The sequence below is a fragment of the Vicugna pacos genome, chromosome 17, assembly GCF_048564905.1.
Source record: "Vicugna pacos chromosome 17, VicPac4, whole genome shotgun sequence".
NCBI classification, from domain to species: Eukaryota; Metazoa; Chordata; class Mammalia; order Artiodactyla; family Camelidae; genus Vicugna; species Vicugna pacos.
The window spans coordinates 25084743-25110383 of NC_133003.1; the positions used below are offsets into that span (position 1 = coordinate 25084743).

At 43.0% G+C, this 25641-nt stretch overlaps 1 long non-coding RNA gene across 4 annotated transcripts in view; it reads right to left on the minus strand.

The window, feature by feature from the left end:
* The window catches only part of LOC140686773 (uncharacterized), a 98700-nt gene that overhangs the window by 52866 nt on the left and 20193 nt on the right, over positions 1 to 25641 (minus strand). For all 4 annotated transcript variants that reach the window (XR_012060671.1, XR_012060673.1, XR_012060670.1 and 1 more), the window contains exon 2: positions 5031 to 5175. This is a non-coding gene — a long non-coding RNA (uncharacterized lncRNA). The remainder of the gene's footprint in view (positions 1 to 5030; positions 5176 to 25641) is intronic.

The window sequence follows — 25641 nt, forward strand, 5'->3', positions numbered from 1 at the left end:
CATTGAGAGGCGCACAATAAATGTGTATTAGATGGATGAAGACTGAGACCAGCCAGAGTGGAGGCAGCCTCAGCCTCCAACCCTAACCAGCTTGTAAACAATACAGTGTGTGAAACAAGTTCTTGTGCAGGTTTCTGGGGACAACTGTGTCAGGGGACAAGCAGAGGCACAGAGCTTCTCAGCCTCTGTCTCCACACTGCCAGTCACAGAAATTTCAAGAATTTCTTCTCTAGCCCACCTGTTCACCATCTGCACCTTGGAACTTGTATCTTCTTCCATAGGTGGGACATTGTTTTTCTTTTTCTTTTTTTTTGGGGGGGGGCATTGTTGTTCATCTCTGGCTTTGCATGTGTTGTCACCTCTGCTCTGAGTGCCTCCCCCACTTACCTGGTGGCCTCTCTCCAGAACCAGTCTACTTAGATTGCTGTGCTGGGGCTGCCACTTACTACTCTTGACTTTGGCAAGTTGCCCAGATCACCTAATAAGTTTCATCCAGAAAACAGGAATTATAATAATAGTATTCAAATCAGAGGATGGTTATAGGGTTGAATTGGTGAGTATACACAGAGTACCCAGAAAAGAGCCTGGAACAGGGCATTTAGTGCCCATCAGCAGACATCTCTCTTGGGATTTCCTCCTCCTCTGCACCCCTGTTGGAGTTGTTCTCTTTTTGGTCTACTCACACTACTTTATTTTCTTCTCTTTCCCACTCAGCACCTTGGCTGGCCCGCTTCCTTATTCAACAACTCTCAGCGGCTCGCCAATACCCGCCTGATTACATTCAAAGCTCCTTAGTGGAACTCCCATTTTCCATTTTCCAGGCCGGCAATTTTGACAACCTATTTCCCCACTATTTCCCGATCCACACCTGGTTTTCTTGCCTAAATGTGCTCTCCTTTGTTCCTAAGCTAGTGCTGTGCCCTCTCACCTCCGTGCTCTGGCTGGCCCTGTCCCTCCCCACCTTCGCCTGCCTACACTTCTGCCAGTGGGGGAGGAAGAGCAGCGGCCCACATGGCAGGCTTGGCCTTCCTTATCTTTAGGCTTCAAATACGCTTGGCTTGGTCCAGGAGGTCAGATCCTGCACTCACATCAGAAGGGCAGGACATCTTTAGATAGTATTCTGAGGTACAACTGTACCTTCTAGCAAACTGAAACCCATTGGCTTTCAAAAGCGTATAAAAGGTTAATGCTCCCTCATCACCCAAAGTGCCCTGATTTGCTTGCCTCCTTGTGACATTGGTTTTATTACACTGAACTTGGTTACTTCAAGGGCCAGCATCGGTCATCTTGAGGGATTTTAATTTAGAAAATATGAAGGAGACTGCTTTTGCTATAGAGAGGGTCACTGCATCTTATTGTCCCTGACTAAGTATGGCTTTTAAAATCACCATTTAATGATTCATATGTGGCAGAAAATGCTTATCATATGTTAGCTGAAGGAAATCAGAATATAAAATTGCACTTACAATATGATTATAAATATGTACAAATCATGTGGGTCACGACTAGAAGAGGCCGGGGGCAAATGACAATAGCTGGATTGGCTGGGGTGATGGAATTAGAGATAAACTTTTCTTCCTTTTTCACTATTGTGTGAATGTTTCTGCTATCATGCAAAAGAAAATATCCATGAATAATATTAATAGCTACCATTTCTAAAATTATATTCATAGTATACTAATATACGCATGCTCAGTATAAACCACTGAGCTCTGCATGATCTCATTTAATCCCCCCTCACGTCTGTGAGGTGGGCATGTTTACCCGGGTGCATGGGCGAGTCAATAAAGGATTTTCCCCAAGAGGCACAGCCCAGTGGCCTTTGACACTGTGGCTCCTGTCACTTGAAACCTGTTCTCTCAGCCACTGCTTTTCTTATCAAAACAAAACCAAACAACTTTTCATGGAGCAATCATACAAGCTTATTATAGAACAATTAGACAATACCGGAAGAAAAAAGACTTTAAAATAAAAACTTAAACCTGGGAAATCCATTGTCGATCTTTGGACGTACCGTCCAGGCTTTTCCTCTCACCACTGCCACTGTCATCCTCCTGAGAATGGCTAACCCCTAACTAGGACCTTTGTTAGTTCTCCCCATCTAGGAGGTGGAAAAGGAGGAGAAATACTTGTTCTTAAGCTGTAGTCTCTTTTTTTGATGGCCGTTTTAAATTGAAGTGTAGTTGATGTACAATATTATATAAGTTACAGGTGTACAATATGATTCACGATTTTTAAAGGTTATACTCCATTTATTGTTATAAAATATTGGCTATATTCCCCTTGTTGTACAATCTATCCTTGTAGCTTATTTTATACCTAATGATTTATACCTCTTAATTCATCACCCCTATGTTGCTCCTCCACCCTTCCGTCTTCCCATTAGTAGCCACTAGTTTGTTCTCTATACCTGTAAGTCTGCTTCCTTTTTTTACTTTTTAGGTTACACATATAAGTGATATCATATAGTATGTCTTTGTCTAACTTATTTCATTTAGCCTAATGCCCTCCAAGTCTATCCACATTGTTGCAAATGACAAATTTTTCATTCTTTTTTATGGCTGAGTAGTATTCTCTTTTGTGTGTGTGTGTGTGTGTGTGTGTGTGTGTGTGTGTATTATACACACATACACACTACATCTTCTTTATCCATTTATCTGTTGATGGACACATAGGTTGCTTCCATATCTTACCTATTGTAAATAATGTTGCTGTGAACATGGGGGTGCATGTCTTAAGCCTTAGTCTTCAGGCTAGAGCCTAGAAAACTCATGACACTCCTGCTGGATGGCAGAATTCCTCTCCTGAAATGTAACGTAGGATCGACTAAGGAACTGGAGTTTGGATAGAATGACTTTACCCTGCTGACAGAGTTAGGCAGGTGAAGGGCAATGCTGCGCTCACGTGACTGTTCTAACTCTCACACTTCCATCATCTGGGGAGTAGACAGATTCCAGGAACTCTGGAGGACAAGCCCACTGGTGTTTGGAGGGATTTGAGATGGTGCAGGAGATCATTTAGGTGGGGTGCTATGGGCACAGATCACATGATGAGACAGTCATTCCCTTTTCAATCCTTGTTCAGTCCTCCTGGTGTTTTTAAAGGAGCCAGTCTCACTTTGGTGCTGGGATATCCTCTAACTTCCCTTGTTGACAAGGAGAGAGTTGACCTCAGGAGCAGAGTCCTGGCTGTGCCACTGTTCTGTTTGCACTGTATTCATCTTAAAAATTACCTAGTTACCTCCTAGTAATGGCTAGAGACCCCAGTAAGATTCCTTTAAAAATAAATGTCAGTAGAGAAAGAACAAAAAAAGCAAGTATATACGGAGGAAAATTGTAAGTAAACAGTGATACTCTGATGTGGCAAAAAATCATGATGTGATATACAGTGACTGAAATTTAGGGAAAAGTGAGTTAACTGAGGTCTCCTGGCCCCTGGCCAGTATGAGCTCTTTATAACTGTATTTTTGTATGATCATCATACATGGACCCATTTTGGGTCCTCGGTCTGGCTTGCTTTCTTTCTCATCTGCTTTCAACTGCCTGGAGGAGCCAAGAAAGACAAGTAGGAACATTTAGCTGGGTCTTCAAAAGTGTGAGTATTTTGCCACGTAATAGAGAGCAGATACAGAGACCCCTCAAGGGAGCTGACCCTCCTCGTAGGTCACAGACAGCTTTTCCTTTATCATCAGGGAAATTGCTTATAATGGGAATAAATAACACTTGGGAACAACAAATATAGAAAAATTCACTGAAAAAAGGTTTGATCAATAACAACATCATTTGAGAATTGGAGAAATATGTCTCCTTTCCCCTTTGGTAGCCGGGAGAGCAAATAGCCCTAACTGAGACCAGCAAATAACAGCAATAAAAACTAAAGCCCATGCACAAGACTGAGGGGAGATGTCAGCTTCGAGGAGGGCAAGGACTAGGAGTGGAGCAAAACAAAGAAATGCAGGTTTAAGCCTGTGAGACACAGGTGGTATTTTTTTATATTAACACAAGCAAAAGACTACAGGGGGGAACGCAAGCTGCCTTTATTTTTTTTTTATGACAGAATCAATAGAATCTAATCAAGTTTTGAATGCAATCAGAGTAAGATGAGAAATACCAAATAGGTCCTAGTAGGAAGTAACTGGAACATAATTGTGTCCAGAAGGGATTACCAGAGTGATGTTCCCCATTTCTATCCAAACCCCTCCGGGGAGGGAGACTCTGAAATTGAGAAAGGGTGACATGGTTTCAGGTTCATGTCCCCAGAGTTTTGATGCCCTGTTTTTTTTCTTTTTTCATTTTTCAGCTTTATTAGGTAGAATTGTTACAATTTGACTGCATGTATATAATACATTGTGTGTAAATACATACACATAATAAACTGCATATTTTTAAAATTTACATATATGTACTGTTCATCGTTTCTAAGAAAGTTTAGAGGTTTAGCTTTTTAAACTTACATAGTTATCAAAGGAATAAAGCCAACCACAAAATAAGAATTAATTCAAAAAGATACATACACCCTGCTATTAACAGCAACATTATTTATAATTGCCAAGATACGGAAGCATCTTAAGTGTGCATTAATAGATGAGTGGATAAAGAAGATGCAGCATATATAAGTAATGGAATACAACTCACCCATAAGAAAGAAGGATATTTTGCCATTTGCAACCCTTCACTTTTTTTTTCCACTTCAAACACCAGAATTTTATAACTGGAATAAACATTTCCATTGTTGATGCCTTGTTTTTGTTGTTGTTGTTTTTTCTTCTCTGTAGAAGCTCCCCTCAAACCAGGTTTTCAGTGAAGAAAGGAAATGAAAGAAAGATGTTTTTCTGGAGGGAGGTAGTGAGGGGTGTTACAGGTCACTTTCTAGGGTGCACAGACTCAGAAAACAGATGCCTGGTTGGAAAGTGCTAAGGACCAGGGGCTCTAAAGGTGATGGGTGAGAGTCATGCTCCTTCATAGTCTTCATGCACACTCTGCCCAAGTCATCCAGTATACAAATAATCCAAGCAGAAACAGAATGCTTACCATGTTGATGCAGCTTCAGGTTCCTGGAGCAGCCATGCTGGTGCCAGCCACTTACAGCAAGAGGACGGCTCATCACAGGTTGCTCAAGCCTCCAACCAGGTGCTTCTTGAAAGCACTTCCATACAGCATGTTCCTGGAGCCACCACTGAAAGGTGGATATGTTTTGAAGTCATTGATTACATGAGGAACATGAGAAAAAGAAAAACCACTTAGTGACAGAAGCTCCAACATCTTAATTAGATAGGATCTGGCTTATGAAGATCGGGTGCCGAGTTCTGGGAAGACAGGGCTGGGTGGGAAGAATATCCTTGCCCTTGAGGGGCCCTCTCAAAGTGGGTGACATAGACACACAGTCAACAATGTAAGTCCATCAAACTGGGCTGTGATGGGGGGGACCCCAGCCTGGAGCTGTGGGAGTCCGAGGAAACTGTTACATGATTTCAACGTTGATTTTAACTTCAAAGAGTGGTCTAAAGAGACGCAATTCCCTGAGGGGGGTATTATTCCTTCAGGCACATAGTCATTGTTCAAGAAATGTTTGTGAGCATTTGAATGAAGGACTAGATGAAAGTCTCCCAGCCTCAGAAAAGAAATAGCTTGCCTGAGGTCACACAGCTCAAACACAGCAAAGCCAGAAATCAGACCTGAGAATCTCATCCTCTTTCTTTCACACACACACACACACACACACACACACACACACACACACGTGCGCGCGCGCAGCATTTGCTGGATGGTGGGGTGGAAAAAGCTAGAAGCTCCAGCAGCCAAGAGGAGAAAATGATAGGAACCAACTAAGGCTAGATTTGAAGAGAGAATCAGCCCTTGCTTGTAGATGTCTGTTTTCTTCTCAGATGGGCAAGATCACAGTAGCCACAGAGCACACTGCTCATCTGTAATCATTGTCTTAAATAAAATAAAATAAAAAACTGTAGTATTCACTCTTCACTCTCTGACATCTCAACGGTTAGCTCTGGTGTTATGATCTAAGTGAGCCCTCTAAAAATATTCTTCGTTCAACCCACTTGGTTTGGATAGTCGATTTAGAAACAACTAATGAAGTCCATTTGCCACATGTGTAAGTGAACTTTTTAAAGTAGGTGTTCTGCATCCCTGCAGTTCCAGGAGCTGTTGTCATAGTAACATTTCCCCCTTCGACTTGCAGAATGCACAGTCCATGGAACCAACGGCAATGTAGGTCATGAGTGAAAAGGGGTTTGGCGGTATTGCCTCGGTGCCCAGTTTCGCACAGCTGGGGGCTCAGAGTGCTCTCTACTAGGACTGAGTTCAGAAAAGACATTAGAGGAGGGGTGGGGGAAACTGGAGGTACAGAAACTGTGGAAGAGGCTGGCAGGAGCGAGCCCCCGCATGGAGATTCAGAATATCCCAGAGCCCAGGGTGACCTGTCAAGGCTGAGGGAGGAGAAAGTGGAGCGTTGGCGGCTCACTGTCTCTGCTGCCTGGTGGGAACTGGCGCCCCCTGCAGTTCAGAATCCCTTCAGAGTTAGTTCATGAAGGCCCACATCGATTATCTGTGTAGAAGTTTGCCTACTGGAGACCTCAGCTTTGTATATAGCCTGCAAATGTATTCAAGGAGACATTTTACAGGTACCCTGCCTGTCTGTCTGTCTGCATGCCTATCTATCTATCCATCCATCCTTTGATATGGATGTTTTATTTAGTCAGAAATAAAGAGTTCATGAACAGGGGGATTTCAAACCCAAAGACTGTAAGAAGCTGAGGGGCTCATTATGGGATGGTTTCCAAAATGAAAATGATAACATTGTTTAACATTACAATGGTTACTTATTTCCATGGGGTTTTCCAGATGGTGTGGGGGGAGGGAGATTGGTTAAAAGTGAGTATCAAATCATTTTAGGAAGATGACTTAAGTTTTGTTTATGGATCATCAGAGGCATTTATAGGAAATAAGTGAAGTTGTTTCTTTATGTTCATGAAATAACCTAGAAAAAGTTTTGCTTAACTGGTTTTGTCTGCTTGGGGGATTTCAAGCCTGGTCTCATTTTGTTTTATTGTAACACCATCCATCCATCCAATCTGTCTACCTACTGTTTGATCCTTAAGTTGCAGACATAATATAATGCCCTTTTGTTGCTAAATACTAAAGAGTCTATTCCCTAGAAACAAGATAATTCTCTTACATAACCATAGTATAGTGATCAAAATCAGGAAATGAACATTTACACGTTATTATTATTGTCTACGTGCAAATCTTATTCAGATTTTGACCATTATCCCAATGTTCTTTGTAACAAAAGGAAATTCTGTCCCACATGTTGCATTCACTTGTCTTGTCTATTCAGCCCCCTGTAATCTGGAATAGTTCCTAGTCTTTGTTTTTGCTGACATGGATAGTTTTGAGAAGTGCGGGTCAGTTATATTTTTAAAATCAGCTGTATTGACATATAACCTTCATATAATAAAATTCATCCTTTTCCATGTACAATTCTCAGGCCAATTACCTTACAGAATGGCCCTTACTTTGGATCTGTCTGATGTTTCCGCATGTTTAGATTCAGACTCTGATTCTTTAGCAGAAAAAAACCACAGAAGGAATGCTGCATTTTCTTAGTGCATCAATCAGAAAGCACATGATAGTGACTCCCCAATTACTTGATGCTGTTGGAGACTGTGTTAATAATCTGTTACTCCCCAAACTTCCACCCACTAGCGTTTTCATCATTGATGGTTCTTCCCCCAAAATTCTTAACATGATGTTTGGCAAGTGGTAGTTTTCTAATTCCATCATTTCTTCTATATTTGTTTATGTCTTTCTTCTGCCAAGAGGACAATTTTCCCCCCAACTAATTAATAAATTAATTGGTCAATTAACAGCCCTTCAAGCCATAATTTGACATGTCCCCTCACTCTTTGAGCACTTCTTTATTTTCTGGTACAACAAGGTGTTCCAGGTTCCTGCTGTACTTTCTGTGCCCCTGCCCTGGAGTCCACATTCCTTCAAAGAAGGGTGCAGCTTTCTGAAGGTGCACATGTTGCCTGAAGTCATTTTAATCTTGAGACTCTTCCCAAATTCACATGGTAGAACCAGAAAATGGAGATTTTCTCTGTAAAATTTTATTCAGGATACTTATCTGGCTCTTTCCCCTGCTTAAATGAATTTGAAGCAACTTACCCAAAAACTTCATACAGCAAAATTTATGAACAATTTTCAAAGGGCAAAAAAATAGTGACTAAGAGGAAGAAAACAGATGTGCCAGCCACAAAAATTTCTGGGCTTGCCCAGAAAAACTTGGCATTCGACATTCTGGAAGCCAAATTGAAGGAGGAACTGCATGGGGGAAGATGCCCAGAGCTCATGAACAACTTCAGGGACTCTGTCCTTCTGACAAGGGCAGGTGCAGCAGCAAGGGGGCGGGCTCACATTGCTCTGTGGGAATAAAGAGTCTTTCTGGATAGCATTCCAATCATGCGGATGGGGAATGAGCCACAGAGAGAAAGCAGCAGGGCCAGGATTTTTCTTTTCTTGAAAGCACTTGGGGTATGTGTAGCTTTTAGACTAGCACTCAGTGTGACCCCACAGAGAAGAGAATTGGTATTTAAGCTCCCCATAATCACTCCTTCATCTCTCACTCAGGGATGTTCTATTGAATATTTGCTAGATGTGCATCTAAAAGCCCAGGGGAGGTAGAGACAACTAAGATCCAGACCCTCACCACCAGGTCCAGTAGCCAAGCAGGCATGACCATGAATGGTCGTATACCAGTTTAAACCCTAACTGTGCTCTGGGAGTGCTGCAGGAATTGAGAGGAAACTGAAAGACAAAGGAGCTGCTACGTTGTTAAAACGTGGAACTTCTGATCTGCAAAAGGGCCTTGAAGGGAATCTTGACCAGTAGTCCCATCAGATCCTTGAATCTCTTCTACCATTGGACCTTGTGGGTGAATTGTCATTTGACAGAAGTAGGGGTCAGGTAAAAAAAAATGCCAGTGAAGGGAGTCTTCCCCATGTGAATAGGCATTCTGTAGTTCTTCACAGCTATTTATTGAGGCCCTATGATATTCTTGGCACCGGAGTGGATGCTAGGTGTACAATGGCGAGCAAAAATGCACTCAATTTCCGCGCTCATAGTGGTTGAGATCTAATGGGAAAGACAGACATTAATCAGATTAATCCAAAATGCATGTGTTATCAAAAATTGCTGCAAGCACTCTACTGAAAGGTAACCAGCACTTCTAGAGCAGGAGATCAGGGACGGCTGTCTTGAGAAAATGACCATTAAGCTGGGTCACTAATGGGGCAGAAGATGGGCATTCCAGGCAGAGGAAATAGTGTGTGTAAAGCCTCGAAGGCGTCAGAGCATATGGGAAGAGAGACAGACCCAAGTGGCTGGAGGGTAGGGAGCAGGAGGACGTGGGAAACACACAATGAGGGGCAGAGGGTGCAGGCTCACACAGGGGGTCTTCTAGAGGAAGGGAGAAGAGGCGTGGGGGTGGGGGAAGGCCGGGCTGACTGAATCACAAAGTAGGGAGTAGATGTGTGAGCCTAGAGCAATCATTCTAAGACACAAAGGAAGTAGGAGGTGAGCTGGGGACAAAATTATAAAATGATAGGAATACTGGTAATTTAAAAAAAAAACCCAGCTTCTCCCATTAGTGAGTGCCCCACTGACTGAGAAGGAAACAAGGCCCTGAGCCTTACTGATAGAAAACAGGGTACAGGGAAGGCAGAGTTAGCATCTATTAACACAGAGCCAAAAATAACCTAGGACTAAACAATTCCATTTCATACCATCTACCCTATAGAAACAGTCTACCGTGTATGAGGAGATACATCCAAGGATATTCACTGCAGCAACAATTGTGGGAATGGGTAAACAATCTATGGTACACCTTACCATGCTATGCTGTGCAGCAGTGGAAGAACAGAATAAATCTCTGTGTGTTACATGGAAACGCTCCGAGACTTATGGCTGGGAGAAAGCACAAGGCGGGACATTAGGTCAAGGTGATATCATTGGCATAAATGGAAATAAGCAGTCCTCAAAAAAAAAAAAATAGTATCCTTCCACCCCTTGTGAGTATATATCTATAGTACTAAATGCCCAGAAAAATGTATGGAAGGGTTTAGAGTAAACTGAAGAGTCGTTAACTGGGGAGAGTCCTAGGATTAGGATTTGGACTCCTAGGTGTGGTCAAGGGGGATTTCACCTTTATCTGTAATATCATAATTCTATTATGGAAACTTCCAAACATAAACAAAAATAGGAAACAGTAGTAAGCCCCCAAGTACCAGTCAACCATATGTTCCCTTCTCCAGCATTCTTTTAAATTACACTCCAGACACTGCATACCATTCATAAGTATTTCTAACAGATAAGGACCCTTGAAGAAAAACGTAACAATGGTACCACGATCACACTCAAAAGTACTACTAATAATTCCTTAGAATTTATCAAATACCCAACCAGTGTTCATATTTCCTTGTCTTGTTATTACAATTTGTTGTTCAAATCTGGACCCAAGTGAACTCCATATACTGCAATTGGTTGATAAGTCTCACGTCTTTTTGTGTGTTCTTGCCAGTATATACCAGATTGCTAGAAGTAACTTATGTTGGGTCAAAGGTCAAGGGCACGTGTAATTTTGCTTGAATTGTAGTAATTTTCATTCCACTGGCAATGGGAGAGTGGCTATTTTCCCCAGAGCCTCACCAACAGACTATTCTGTCAAACTTCTGGATTTTTGCCAGTCTGATAGATGAGAAGTGGTATCTCATTGTACTTTTCACTTCTTTAAATTAGGTTTCAAAAGAAAATGAGCTCAGGGAGAATTCCGAGTCTGTAGAGGAAAGAAGCAATTTGCATAGAAATAGTACTATTGCCAACTACCATTCAGTACATTGTACTTAATCCTCCCAACTCTACTAGGAAGGTGGGGTCTGGAAACATGAACCTATCAAATTCAGACTTCTAAATAAGCATCCTTCTATCAAATACATTTTGATTACTGGAATATTGCTTTGCACAATTCATCATGAGCATAGAATATCTGGTTTTAGACTTTCAACATTACTCCAGCGAGTGAGAATGGCTACTGTCCTTCCAGCCATTCTCTGGAAGAGAAGACTGAGTGACAGTTCACCTCAGGAATTCTCAAGGCTGCGGAAGGAGCCTAGACCAAGACTGTGTAGTTCCTTGAGGGCATGTTAGCCAGGATCCTCCACAAAATGGATTTTGATCAGAATTTGAACTTTAGGAAGAAAGGTCCTTCCTTCCTTCCATTAGTACCCTGAGGGCTGGGACCCCAGTTTCCCCCTCTTCGTCCTCTTCACTCCTCAGCACCAGGCAGGGCTTTGGGGATACACTGGGGATCCATGTGCTGGGCCCACCCTCAAGTAGCCGAGGGAGTGGAAGAGGGAGGCATTCAATTAGGCAACTAAAAATGAAAGTCACCAATCAATCTCTTGTCCCTTAACACAGATGCGTGCACACATGCGTATTTGCCCTGTACAGTTCAAAAGCAGTGGACTGAGCCTCAGAAGAGGTGGGTTTGAGCTCTGGTGCTGTCACTTCATGGCTATGTGGTTTGGGGCTAGTCACTTTCCCTCCTTAAGTCTCAGTCTTCCCCATTGAAAAATGGGGCTGATGACCCTTCCGTCACAGGGATGCTGTGAAGAAAACATAATACACGTACAGCAGAACCAGATGAAATGATTAGGGCAGTGCCTGGCCAGAGTAGGTGTTCAGGAAATGCCTATAGAATCTGGTCTAGTATGCTGCAGGACTGCTAGAAGTACAAGGACCTTGGAGGCCCAGCATTCATTCTTCTCATTCTCTTTGGAAGTTGTGGCTGATAAGGAGCACTGAGCCTTGCCCTGCTCTGATTTGGGGCAAGGCTTGCCCTGGAACCCAGCCTTCCTGGTTCCTGGAACTCTGACACCTGGTTCAGGCCCTCATTGCCACACTGGATCAGGGCAGCCTGGACCCTTGAAAGGTGTGTGTGTTCAGAGTTCACGCCCATTCCCTTTCTACCATTGCCTAAGCCCCCACCCCCAACACACACACCTTTCAGAGAACAGAACAAAGAGCTGTTTCTGCACTTTCGTCTTTGAAATATGTTTTGAATCATCTGCTTTTCTTTACTAGGTGGGTTTTTGGTGTTTTGTCCACCTCCCACTTCCCAACAATCATGAGTGCTTGCAAAGATTCATTTCAGGGTTGTAAGAAGAGGAATCAGTTTAGCAGAAGATCCTCAACCCCTCCGTGCACCTCCTCCCCAACCAAAACTCAACAACAGCACCAACTATGACCTCCCTCCCTCCCCCAAATCTAAAGACCTGGCCTCTTCTCTCTCCTGGGCCGTGGGAGAAAGAGCTGGAGAATTACTCTACCCTCTGGCAGGACTTCAAATTCCTTCTTTTCTTCCCCCAGTAGAAGCTCAATAATTCTCAAGATCCAGATTTAGAAGCTTGTATGGAGAGCCCCGAGAAATCAGTAGTAAGACACCCAGGCTTTCTAACTTTTTTTCTTCCCCAAGAAATCTAATAAAGCTATTGCAGTCATTTCCCAAGGTCAATTTTCAGCTTTTAATAGTTTTAATGAGCTGTTTAAAAGGCTCCTCAACTTGTGTTCATCCAAGCTTGCATATGTTTGGGAGCAGAGAGGGAAGGGAAGGAAAGGGGAGGGGGATGAGCAGTGGAGGGGAAAGAGCGGTTTGGTCCTGCTAACCTGGGGACCAGATCAAGGGTTAGCGCCTCTACAGGACGTCCCAGGGATGCTAATGGGGCTGCTCTTTCACCCTTGGGATCAGATTTAATAATTCAGGGACCTAAAAGTCAGCCACTTCTATCTCCAAGCAGGACCCATGAGTGCCCCCCAAACCTTGGCCATCTGCAGGGAGGTGAAAGAGGAAGCAGAGTGAGAGAGAGTGATGGTAAAGGCAATGGGAGAGATAAGGGAGAGGAACTTTGAGAGTTCAATGGATACGTAAAGGGGCTGAGGAGGAGGAAGGAGAGAGATAAGAAAAAGAAGGCAGCAAATCATGGGGAGTGATGCTCCAAATATAATTGGGGCCTGTGTATTAGGTGGTCTGATACTAATGTTAGAGCAGGCAGATAGCTAGATATGAGCAGAGAAAGGGGGACACAGACCAAATGGCAGGAATTGGGCAGAAAGGAGGGGCACGGGCCAAATGCAGGAAACCACACATCATGTAAGCACCAGGGGTCCCTGGGCAGACACAGAAAAGCAGGAAGCTTTGGGCTGATAAGTGGTCACACCTTTTGGGGTGGTGAGTGGCCTGGAGACCTACAAAGAAAGGTGAGAAAAGGCAGGAATTTCCAGTGTCCGAATGTAACCTTTTGCTCATTATGCCCTCATTTCAAAAAAATTAGCCCTGAAGATTAGAAGTACCCATCATGCACCCGACGCCATGACACTTCCGATCTAGACTAAATAAGGACAAAAATCCCTCCTCCCTTTGGGAAGGTGGAGTTGAGATGATAATCAGGGAATATGACCCCAAACCCTTCCCTTCCCAATGAATATTCCACCCATTCATTTTTACACCGTACGTAGCTAACTTGCCAAAGAAACTCAGGGCAGCTGCTCACCTGAGAGTGCACTATCCATCCTTTAATAGATCCTCACTTAACCTTTTTTTAACCTCTAAGTCTTGTCTCTGAATTCTTTCTGCGACGGGACAAGAACCTGGAACACCAGTTGCATCTATCGGCAACACTAATAATCACCATCATAATTACAATAACGCTAGCGACGCCCAGTACCATTCATCTGTAGTTACCGTGCACAAGGCTTGAGGCTAAGCACACTGAAGGTCTTCTCTCCTTCAGTTCTCACAGCTGCCCGGGAGGTAGGTTCAACTATTGTTCCACTGAAGAAAATAGAGCATCATTCAGGGGAAGTCACTGATCAAAGGTCATCCAGTTAGTAAGGCTAATTTGCATCCAGCTTGATTCTAGAACTTGAGATTATAATCATGACTGTTGGTTTGTTCACCACCTGAGAACCATATGAAAATTTCAGAAAAATAGATACCTTCATAAAGAAGAAAATTAAAATACTCCTAAGTCCACTTCATAGCCATAGCAACTTGAGCATTTTGGTGTATGTGGCACACATTGCGGGCTGTCCACAAAAAGCCACGCTTTCTTTTTTCACGGGGATGGAATTATAGCCAGGCCTTGGCTGCACAGCTGGACGGCCTTTCCTGGACTCCCTGGCAGTTAGATGTGAATAGGTGATGTGATTGTTGTCGTGGAACATAAACAGGGTAGATGAGGACCATCCACAGGCCTGAGGTGACAGACACTTTCCCCTTCCTGCTGGCTGGAACCTGCAAGTGCAGCCACCCAGTGTCAACCAATGCTTGTGATGACAGCGCCAGGAGGTAGGGGGGAACAACGTGGAGAGAGGAGCTCACCTCTCGCACCGCTATTGTATTGCAAGATACAATTCTTTTTTTTTTTTTGGTCAGTGTTGTTGCATTTCTTTGTTACAACAGCTTTCCCTGACTATTACAGCGTACTTCCTTCCAGTTTTCTTCCCTATGAATACGTGTACAGTCATTTTTCTCACCCTGGCCCTCTTAGGTGTTTGTTCTTTTCCTCACATTTCATGGTCTTCTTTCAGGATCAGTGAGTCCAGACTCAGCATCTAACCATCTAAGTATTTCCAGAAAAGTATTTATTAAAAATGATGATCCAAATACAAACCACCCCTGCCCCACCTCGTCTATGATTTAAGAAGACCTTCTATCTCAGGCACTCAATGGGGAAGAATCCAGTTCCCACAGTATCATCCAACGTGTCCAAGGTTTTTAAGCCTGTAAGGTAATTGTGGCCATCTCTCTACTTCGTGTAAGCATGAAACCTTGTCCTTATATCTTGTGTTGTGACATGCAAAGCTCAAGCATCCTAGTTTCTTCATTTTGAGACGTCCACCAGCACAATGTCTTAATTAGGGCCCAGTATGTCTGTTCCATAGATTAAGACCCTATGGCTCAGAGAGGATCTGGTTTTCTGGACCCCACCCCCTGGGCAAGAATCCACACCTGGTTTAAGGATGGACTGGGAGGGCAGAACATGGACTCAGTTCCTTTGATTCTAAAACTAGGACCTTTAAAAAATTTACATTTTTTTCATACATTTTCAAAAGTAATTTGTATTCTTTGTACACACTCTCAACAGAGGTCAGAAGAAGTCTTTTATAACTTCAGTCATAAAAAGACAAATAACCCAATTTTTTAAATGGGCAAGGATTTGAGTAAATATTTCTTCAAAGATATACAAATGGCCCAAAAGCACCTGAAAGTATGTTCAGCAGCATTAGTAATTAGAAAAATGCAAATCAAAACCACAATGAGATATCACTTTACACCCACTAGGATGGCTATACTCAAAAAAAGAGGAACAAACAAACATTGGTGGGGATGTGAAGAAACTGGAACCCTCGTACACTGCTGATAGAAATGTAAAATAGTGCAACCGTCATGGAAAAGAGTTAGCAGTTCCTCAGAATAAACTGAAGACATATGTCTACATAAAACCTTACAAATGTTCATATCAGCATTATTCAAAATAGCCAAAAAGTGGAAACAACCAAAACATCCATCAACTAGTGATCAGATAAACACAATGGGGTATATCCATAGTAGAATATTATTCAACAATAAAAAGGAATGAAGCACTCTCACTTGCTACAACATGTATGAACCTTCAAAATGTTATGCTAGTTTTCAGTGAAAGAGGCTAGTCCCCAAAGGCCACATATTATATAATTCCAATTATATGAACTATCCAGAATAGGCAAGTCCATACATGCATAAAGGGGATTAGTGGTTGCCTGGGGTTGGAAGAAGGGGGACTAGGAGTGACTGCTGATAGGTATGTGCTTTTTTGGGGAAAGAGGGGCATGAAAATATTCCAAAATTGGATAGTGTCAATGGTTGCACAATCCTGTTAATATACTAAAAATCACTGAATTACATATTTTAAATGAGTGAATTATATGTAAATTATCTCAATAAAGCCGTTTAAAAATACAAATTAAATTCTGTCACTTCTTTGCTCTGACCCTCCATAAGGCTCCCCGATTTCCTTAGCTTAAGACCCACATACATCCTCAATACATCCTAATGACCCATGACATTCTGTAAGGCCCCAGGTGACCTGGCCCTCAGTTTCCTCTCTGACTGTATCCACACTCTCCCCAAGATGTGCCAGGAACACACCCACCTCAGGGCCTTTGTTCATCAGGGCTGGTCCCTCTTCTGGAGAAGCCCCTTCCCCATGGGCCCTCCTAATGAGCTCCCATTTATCTGTCAAGTTGCCAGTTCCGGAGGTTTCCCTGGCCACTCTGTTTAGAGTTACAATCCCACCCCACCTCGCACTCTTTACGTTTCTGCTTTGCTGCTTTTTCTAACATACTATGTGATTGATTCTTTTACTACGTTTATTGTCTGGCTCTCTCCACCAGAATGTAAGCTCTGTGAGACTCAGGGTTTTGTCTGTCTTATCACTGCTGTAGCGCATAACACAGAACAATGCCTGGAGCATAGCAGGTACTCAATAAATATTTGTCAAATGGATGGTTGAGAATACATGGGGCAAACATTGCTGATTATTCCCAACTCCCTTTCTCCATGCCCACCTCCTGTGATGGAGGCTGAAGGATCCAGGTCCTCACTTTTCCAGTTTACCTTCAGCTGAGGGCGCCCATAGGACCAGGCTGCCAGGGAGTTTCTAAGTAAGATGTTTATTCCTCAATAAAAGGAAAAAAGCCTCTTAGGAGGGAAACCAATGTCTTGTCTGCACCTACTCTCAGCCAGCTTCTCACCTTTAAATGTTGACGTGTAAGGGCATCTTTCCAGAATCTTTTTCACGTACACACTTTTAAAAAAATTAAAAATCAGATTATCCTCTCTACACACCATTTGAAAATCTGCTTTTTCTCACTTACTGTGTCATGGACATGTTGAGTTGCCTGTCATTCTCATCCCCCTGCGGGGAGCTCACTTTGCCTGTGTTTACTCATTCACTCATCCAGCACTGACTTAGTGAGCACCTACTATAATGAGAGTCGGGCAGCACAGATCAAACACAGTGGTGTGTCCTGGGTCCAGAGGAGCTGGGGAGGAATGAGACAGGCAGAGCCTGGCATGGGGGAAGGCCTAATCTAACGAGGGAACAGGGCAGGAAGGGATCCAAGGACTGGCCCCAGGAAGGAGGAATGGTTCATCAGTCACAGTCAAAGTCACAGTTATGAGTCTGCAGAGTCCACAAGGGCCTTTTCTGATCAGACTCTCACTGCTTTGACTGCAGACACGTTCTAGGTGTGCCTCCACTAGGAGCTGCCTTGCTGGCAACAACCCATACCTCCGAATCTGGGCGGAGCGAGCGGTGGGGTGGTTTCATCCCTCTGCTTCACGAATAACACAAGTGTAATTAATCACGTCCACAATGGTTTATACTTCAGCATTTTTTTCATTATTAACAGTCTAATTAAATTCATTTAAACTTTATAAGTAGTTATTTTAGAATTATTCTTTGTTCGCCCATGGGTGCAGTGCTGAAAACGCATAATAAGTGTGTCTCAAGGTAGTGACTGCTATTTTCAAAATGAATCTTACAGGCTATTCAGCAAATATTAGCCACTATATATAAAAACAGATTTAAAAAAAAAAACTTCTTCTGTATAGCACAGGGAAGTATATTCAGTATCCTGTAATAACCTTTAATGAAAAATATGAAAAAAAAATATGCATGACTGGGACACTGTGCTGTACACCAGAAATTGACACATTATAACTGACTGTACCTCAATTAATAAAAAATTCAATTCAAAGTTAAAGGCTATTCAAGGGAAAAATAGTATTGTGTTACTACAACTTAAATTAGCCATAGAAAAAAACTGGAGAACTGTTTCTTGTTTCTTTACCTTAAAACGATAGTCCTTGGAGAATTAGGAAGAGAAGAGCTGTGAGCTGGGGAAGAGCCCCTTGGCAAGGTCTTCACCCAGGATGGGTGGGGACATGGAGGTGGGACAGCTCTGCAGGCAAAGCTTGCAACTGTCTGATTTGGAAAAGAAACCACGTACATCTTCTCTGTCCCTCAGATAAAAGCCCATTTCCAGATACGTTGTGCAGAGCTCATTTTAATGGTGTAGTAATTAAGTTAGAAATATGTGGTACTCATCCCTTTTATGAATGCTCTACTCATTGAATTTACAAACTCTCTCTGAAAGTCAGAGAAAAATTATTTAAAATAAGAATTGAATAAAACTCTGTTAATAATTAAAGAAATGCGAATGGAGGCAACAACAAGATGTCATTTTTCTCCCACCAGGTTGTCAAAGATTTATATCAATGATTAATACTCTGGAGTTGGCAGTGGTGCTGGCAGAAGTTTGCATAGGTAGTCTTTGTGGAAATAACTTAACAGTTAATAACAAGAATCTGTATTTTGGATAACTTTTTGTTTTTGAGGGCAATTTTTGTATGAGTTTTTGAAACAGACATCCCACCCCTTAAGACATGTGCATCTTAAGGCAGTACAGAGTTTAAGCAGATATGCAGATAAGAGGATTTTCATTCATTAGATTATTACTGTATACAGCAGGCCCTCCTTATCTGTGGATCCTGCATCTGCAGATTCAAAACATTTTTTAAAAATTACAGGAAATTCCAAAAAGCAACACTTGAGTTTGCTGCACACTGGCAACTATTTACGGAACATTAATATTATATTTACAACTATTTACATAGCATTTACAATGTTTCAGGTATTAGAAGTAATCTGGAGATGATTTAACATATATAGGAGGACACAGCATGCCAGTTTAAATAAGAGACTTGAGCATCTGTGGATTTTGATATCTGTGGGGGATTAATTCCAAGAACCCTACAGACACCAAAGGACAACTATATTTTCTAAAAGTTTTGAAAAAGAAACTTTTTAAAATATATTATTCTTTCCTACGTTTTCTTGTATGCAGTAATTCGTTTTAATCCCTCTCAAAACAGTCATGTTGGAAATACCAGATAAAGCTCCTTTGAGAAGAACATGGGTGCCCGGAGGTTGGCCCCAGGAATCTAACAGCTGGGATCCTAGGCCCAGCTTTGCCAATTACTAGGTGTTGTGTGACCTTAGACAATGTCAGCACGTAAGAGTGATTCTTAACATTTTTAGAAAAAGGGACCATTCTGAGAACATACTAAACATACTAAAAACTATGGATGCTCTTTGCTGGGACACACTATTTCTGCATACAGTTTCAGAGGGCTTCATTCTTCCTGGTTAAGAATTCCTATCCCAGAGGGATAAAATGGGAAAATGGAGGCCAGCTCAGCCAGAGCCTGTACTGCCTACGGGTGAATACTCACAGGAGACAACAGCGATGCTGTCTTGCTTCTACAGCACTTAAGATTTCTTGAACTCTTGACATTTAAAAACTTTTTTATACATCCCACAGATTTCTTAAGCCCTTCATAATTAAAAACTATTTTCATATATCGCACAGATTACTTACTAATTACAAAGAGGAAAAAGAAACTTTCTCATAGAGAAATCTGGTAGATAGCAGTTTAATCATGCAATCAAACTTTTCATAGCCAAAACTGGGACAAATGGTAGGTGTTCCTGATGTCATGCGCTGAGAAGGACACAGCATCAGTCATGCCATATTCCTGCCAAAATCTAATTATGAGGAATAATTTAGGCAGATACATATTGAAGGACATTATGTAAAATGACTGGCTTGAATTCTTTTAAAATGTTGATGTCATGAAGAGCAATGCAAAATGAAGATGGGGAGTGAAGCCAAACTTGAGAGACAGATAAGTAAAAGCAACTGCCGTATGTGCTTAGACTCTGGATCAAGACAAAAACAAAAAAAAAAACCAACCCTGATATAAAGGACACTGAGGGAAACTATAACCCACAGTTCCTGTATGGGTAGTATTTAATGATACCATGTATATAAATTTACTTTGCAAACATTAAGCACCAGAAGGCTCTTGGTATAATTTGTATTGTGTTTCTGCCAATCTTAAGAAGAACAGACACAAAATAGGTCCATATACTATTAATTAGTTCCTTCTTTTATTCATTCAACATGTGTTTATTGATTTGAGAAGGGGTGAAGTCAAGTGATTTGCCCAAGGTCACCAGTGAAATTAATTAACAGAGCAGGGACTATAACCCATCTCCTAGTTTTTCAGGTAGCCCAGGGCAATGCTCAGGGAAGATCATAAATTTTGTTCATGGGGATGGTGATAAGTGAAGTGATGGTGTCAGGGAAGGTGGTGGCAACTGTGGAGTGATGGAATTAGTGGTGGGGTGGTCATGGCAGTGATGGAGGTGTTACTGTTAGTGGCAGTGACGGGGTTGGTGGTGGTGGCGGTAACAATGGCAGAATGGAGGAACACTGGTGGGTATTGTAGATGAATCTGAATGCGGGATGTAAGATCAAAAGCCAGAGTTTAGGAAATGCAAAAGCAATTATTCTGGTTACTCCTCCAGAATGTATTTTTCTTCTCCTTGTTTTTTTCTTTTTCTTCTTCTCTTATCCCCCACATTCTTGGTTTAACAGGAATGTTTTCACCTAGGAGTTTGCTTTACTTCAGATCGCCTTATTATGTTCAGAATGAAAAAATATATTATTATTAGGATGGCAGACCATAGATCTTTGCTTTGCTTTATAAATCATGACTGTGTTCTATTGTTATGGAACAAATGCCTGCATTCTATAAAATGCAATCTTTTTAGAGCAAAGCTCTTAAATCTCCAGGACTTTTTTCAACTTGTGTTTTGTGGCACATGACCTAACAAGCTGCCATTGTAGGACACCGAGAAAGGAGAGTGACAACTGCTGTAATAATGACCATTGGATATGTTGACCTCCCATCATCATTCCTGCCTCGGTACTTTTAGCACTTTCTTTTCCTTCTGGTAAATTAATATACCATACAAGGTTCAATCCAAATGGGTACCTAGCTGATGTATTTTTGGAGACACTGGTATTCTGTTATCATTGTCAGACGAAATGCTAGGATTGTGTTGCATTTATTCCCTAGTTGCTGTCTTATTCAGTGGATTTTTTTTTTTTAAAGGGCTTTGTGGGTGAGCACATTGATGGCATGCTGATCAGATTTCCAGGCTGCCACGGCTCTGAGTAGAGCTGATAAACTGGATGAAAGAATAATGAGCCAAAGCGATGTTGACAGTCTGGGAAGCAACCTGAACCATCGCAGAGGCTAAGGCAAAGTCCAGCACTTGGGTCCACATGACGAGTTGCAGGAGGACAGCAGGGGAGGGGCTCAGCCTAAGCAACTGGGAAAGAACCGTGTGTTGTGGTCAACAGCAGCCTCCAGGTATGAGACGGCTGTCAAGAAAGTGACATTGGTGGTGTTGGAGTGGAGAGGCAACAGCTCTCTCCTAGGCAGCAGTCACTGGGGGCTTGTGTTTTCTTCCCCACAGCTGACGAACAGGGATTGTACTGAGGAGAGAGGTCAGGACGGTAGTGCTGAGGTCAGGACTTGAAATGTCACATGGATCTCAGAGGAGGGAGCCTAGAGACCTGGAGTTCTGGTGAGCTGTTACTGGTTGAAACATGTTCCTTTACAACTTAGGGAAAGCTCAGCTAGCAGTGGTCAAGTGATAAAAATGTGATGATCCCACAGAACAAGACATCAGGAAGCAGGCCACTTCAGGGTGAGCAGCAGTGGCTTAATGATACCATCCGAGGCCCAGGCTCCTTCTCGATTTATGTTTTGCATCCTTGGCATGTTGTCTTCTCATCCTTAGAGTTGTCATCTTATGGTACGAAGATGATTGCCTCGGCTCCAAGCATCACACTTCACAAAACCACATTTAAGGCAAGGAGCAGTGGAGAGATGCAGGGAGCTCTTCTCAAACATCTTATCCTGCTATCAGGAAGCAAAAACCTTTCCAGAAGTTCCTTAGCAGGCTTCCCTTATATATATCATTGGCCAGGTTATGTCACATAGCTATCCCTTTGGCTCTTTAGTTTCAAAGACCCACTAGACCTCGGGCTGGGGAAGAGATATCTTTCTTATTTCTGGCCACCTCACAGCCAAACAAAACTGGCATTCTTTTAGCTCAGAAAAAGGAGGTGTGAAGAATGGCTGTTGGGTGGGCCACCAAGTGTATCTATCACTGGGCATAGCTTATTTTTCAAATATGAGAAGGTATTTCTTCTTGCGATAGAGAAGGGTTTGTTTATGAGGCTGTAGACACAAAATTTGGGCAAATGTGCCAATTGGTAGAAGTTATAAGGAAGCCAAATTTTAGTCTTACTTGGAGTCAAGATTTTCTGATAACTGTGGTTATTCAGAAATAGAAAGTGCTGCTTTTATGGAGAGATGAAGCAGAATTAGCATCTTCCTTGTAAGGGACACACTAAGGGGAAATTCTCGTACCAGTAGAGGGCTGTGGAAGATGGGGAGAGAGGGTGAGCATTTACACTGACCTGTGAGCTTCCTTCCAACCCAGAGAGCCTATGATTCTAGTAATTAATTTTTCCTCTTTGAATGTTCATTAGATAATTATGCTAATTAGAGATGATGTTTCTACTAAGTGAGGTAAAATTTCAAGTTGAATGGTATTTTTAATATTTAGCATCATTTTGTTGAGACAGAGTCTGCCTTGGACTCACCCCCGTACTTTGTTTGTAACTGTTACTCTTACAAGGACAAAGCAAGGAGGGGCATATTCCCTTGGAGTTAGGTTATGGACACTGTGCACCCTGGCCTTCTAGCTAGTATCGTAAGTACCCACTCCTGTGGTCCCACAAATATCGTTGGAGCTGTCACACTGAGGCAGAGGTATCAACTGGACAGAGCCACCCTCTTACACCTTTGATATCTTACACCCAAGAGAAAAGCAACAATTTCATATGCATCAGGGTATCAAGGAGAAAAGGGGGAATCCAACCAACTAAAAGAACTTGCTAAATTTATCTCCAAAGGAGCGCTATCTAGTGGTTTCTAGTATTTGTGGCAAATACTATCTCTCGTTTAAAGCCTCTGAAAGCTTCTGGGACATCATTTTCAATGTCCCTGCTGCCCCTTAGTACAAAGAAGGAATGGACTCGGAATAGGCACCCTTTGGGCATCCCCCCTCCCCTCCTCTTTACAACCTGCCTGGTGTCCCTCTGCAGAACTGCCTGGTGTAGTCCCAGCAGTCCAGTTTATGGTAGGGGACCCTGCTTTCTCTCCCAGTCATTGCTGGTGGGACCATGAGTGTTCATCTGACCAACCAGATTCTATCCTCAGGGAATTTGGAATTGGGACCCAGAGTAGCTAATTAGTTTCTGTTGGATGTCTGGTCATATAAATAGTGTGGGTCACCACCTCCTACCATGGGCTGAGTGGCACAAAGAGAGACCACGTGTTCAAAGAGAGAGGCCAAGGCCTTGTCTGCTCAGTCCAGTCATGCTATCTAGCCCAGCCTGGCTCCCTCCAAGGCCTCTGGACATTTCTTAACTTCCTATTCTGTGCCACAATCCGAGTCCATCCTGTAACTCCATCCCATTTTGTTGAAGCTGGTTTGCATGGATTTTTGTTACTCATAGGAACCTGAGAGAGATCTGATCCTTAGAAAGGCCTAACAGAAAGCTCACATGAATTTTAAAAAGAACTTCTTTCCAAAATACAAAATTATAAATGTTCATCGTAAAAAGTATATAGAGAGAAATGTCTCCGAATGTGAAAATTCCCACAACATTCCTCCTTAGAGATAATTGCTCTCAATAGTTGAGAGGCGAGAGCACGAGCATGTACAAGCCAGCAAGGATTAACCTTTACTGGCTCTTATGCTACACATATTGTTTTAACTCATTGAGTCTTTTCTGCAAGAGGCCACAGAGTAGGACTACTTCTGCTGTCATTCTCAAGATGAGGAAAGTTAGATGCAGAGAGGATACGTGGGGAGGCAAGATTTGAACCCAGGCAGTCAAGCTCCAGGGCCTGGGCCCTTCAATGAAGTGACTGGACAGGGACTCCTCTGAGACTTGACTGGGATGGCATCCACTTCCAAGCTCATATGGTTGTTGGCAGTTCCTTGCTAGCTCTTGGATTTAGGGCCTCAGACCCTTAGTGGCTGTTGGCCAGAGACTGCCCTTCAGTCCTCACCACATGGGCCTCACCATAGGGCAGATCTCAACATGGGAGCTGGTTTCATCAAAGCCAGCACAGGAGAGGGGCTGCCAGCAAGACGGACATTAGTATCTGATGTTATCTAGACATGAAGGGACATCTCACCACTCTTGCCATATTCTATTGGTTGGAAAAGTCCCCAGACTAGCCTACTTTCCAGGCAAGGGGATTATGTATGTGAATTCCAGGAGCCACAGATCACTAGGGGGGTCTTCTTAGTCTCTGTCTGCCACATTACTCTTTAACTTTCACATTTTTGACAAATCTCTGGTATTAGCTGGGTTGGAGCAGTTGCTTAGGGTTAGGCCAAAATGGCACCTTGAATAGAAGACAGCCAGGCTCACGGCTCAGGGCACAGCTGACCTGATTCCCACTCCTGATGCAGGAGGAGAAGCTGGACCAGGGAAAGAAGTGTAGGTCTGCTCACCTCTCCTTGCCCCTATGCTGCTGACTTCCCACCTGGGACAGGAAGCCAAGGGAAGGGCCTGAGAGATGGCACGAGCACCTCCCACACCTGAAAGCAGGTAATTCAATGTCTAGAAGGCTGCGGGTTCTCCTCAACTTCCCTGCCCTCTAGAAAACACAGCACAAGGGATGGCCCTCCTGGGGAGGCGTGAGTCAGGGATGGAAAGTTGGGAGGTGCTGGATGCAGGTCTCCTCCTGTGTGCATAGAGGATGGAAGGGAGAGAGGTAAGGTTCTCTCTGACCTGTGTTCTACAGAGAGTTCTGCACCTTGCTTTTGTCACTAGACATGCATTTGGACATCTATCTGTGTCAGAACACAGGGATCCGATACACCCTTTTTTTCCCTGGCTGCTTGGCATTCCACTGCGTGGGTGGCCTGACAGAACATGAGCTCTAGGTCTTTGGAGGTCATTGCACCTTTGTCTGAAGTGTATCATTCATGGAGGGCCCTCAGGGCGGGCCCTTGGGCTGTGTCATCGAAGAAGTGTGTGTGTTCTAAATACAAGCCTCCTCAAAGCAGTCTTTCTGAGTTTGGTGCATGTGTGTCCTCCAAGGACTCTAAATGGGGCCTCCGACACCTTCCATTAACAAGGGTGGCTCCTAGAGCACCTCTGTGGAGGTCCTGGGGTGACTGAAAGAAACACAGCCAAGCCTCTGCCACTCCTCGGAGGGTGGAGGAGCTCTCTGCACTAGAGAGGCAGGTGTGTGAAACCCTGGCTGACATCCCTGTATTAGCTCATCGCCCACCAAATGAAAGGAGGTGTTATTTCCTTTCAAGCAGCCTCACCTTTTGCCCTACACTTGGTTCTGTGCCATGTTCAGCTGGCTCTTTCACTGTGCACACCGCAATTAGCAATGTCTGCTCCGTGCAGCTCACTCCAGTAACCGGCTGCACATACGCTTTGTTTCCCCTTCACTTTTAGGACTTTAAAGAAATAACCTTCTCCTTCATTTTTTTCCCCCCTTACAAGA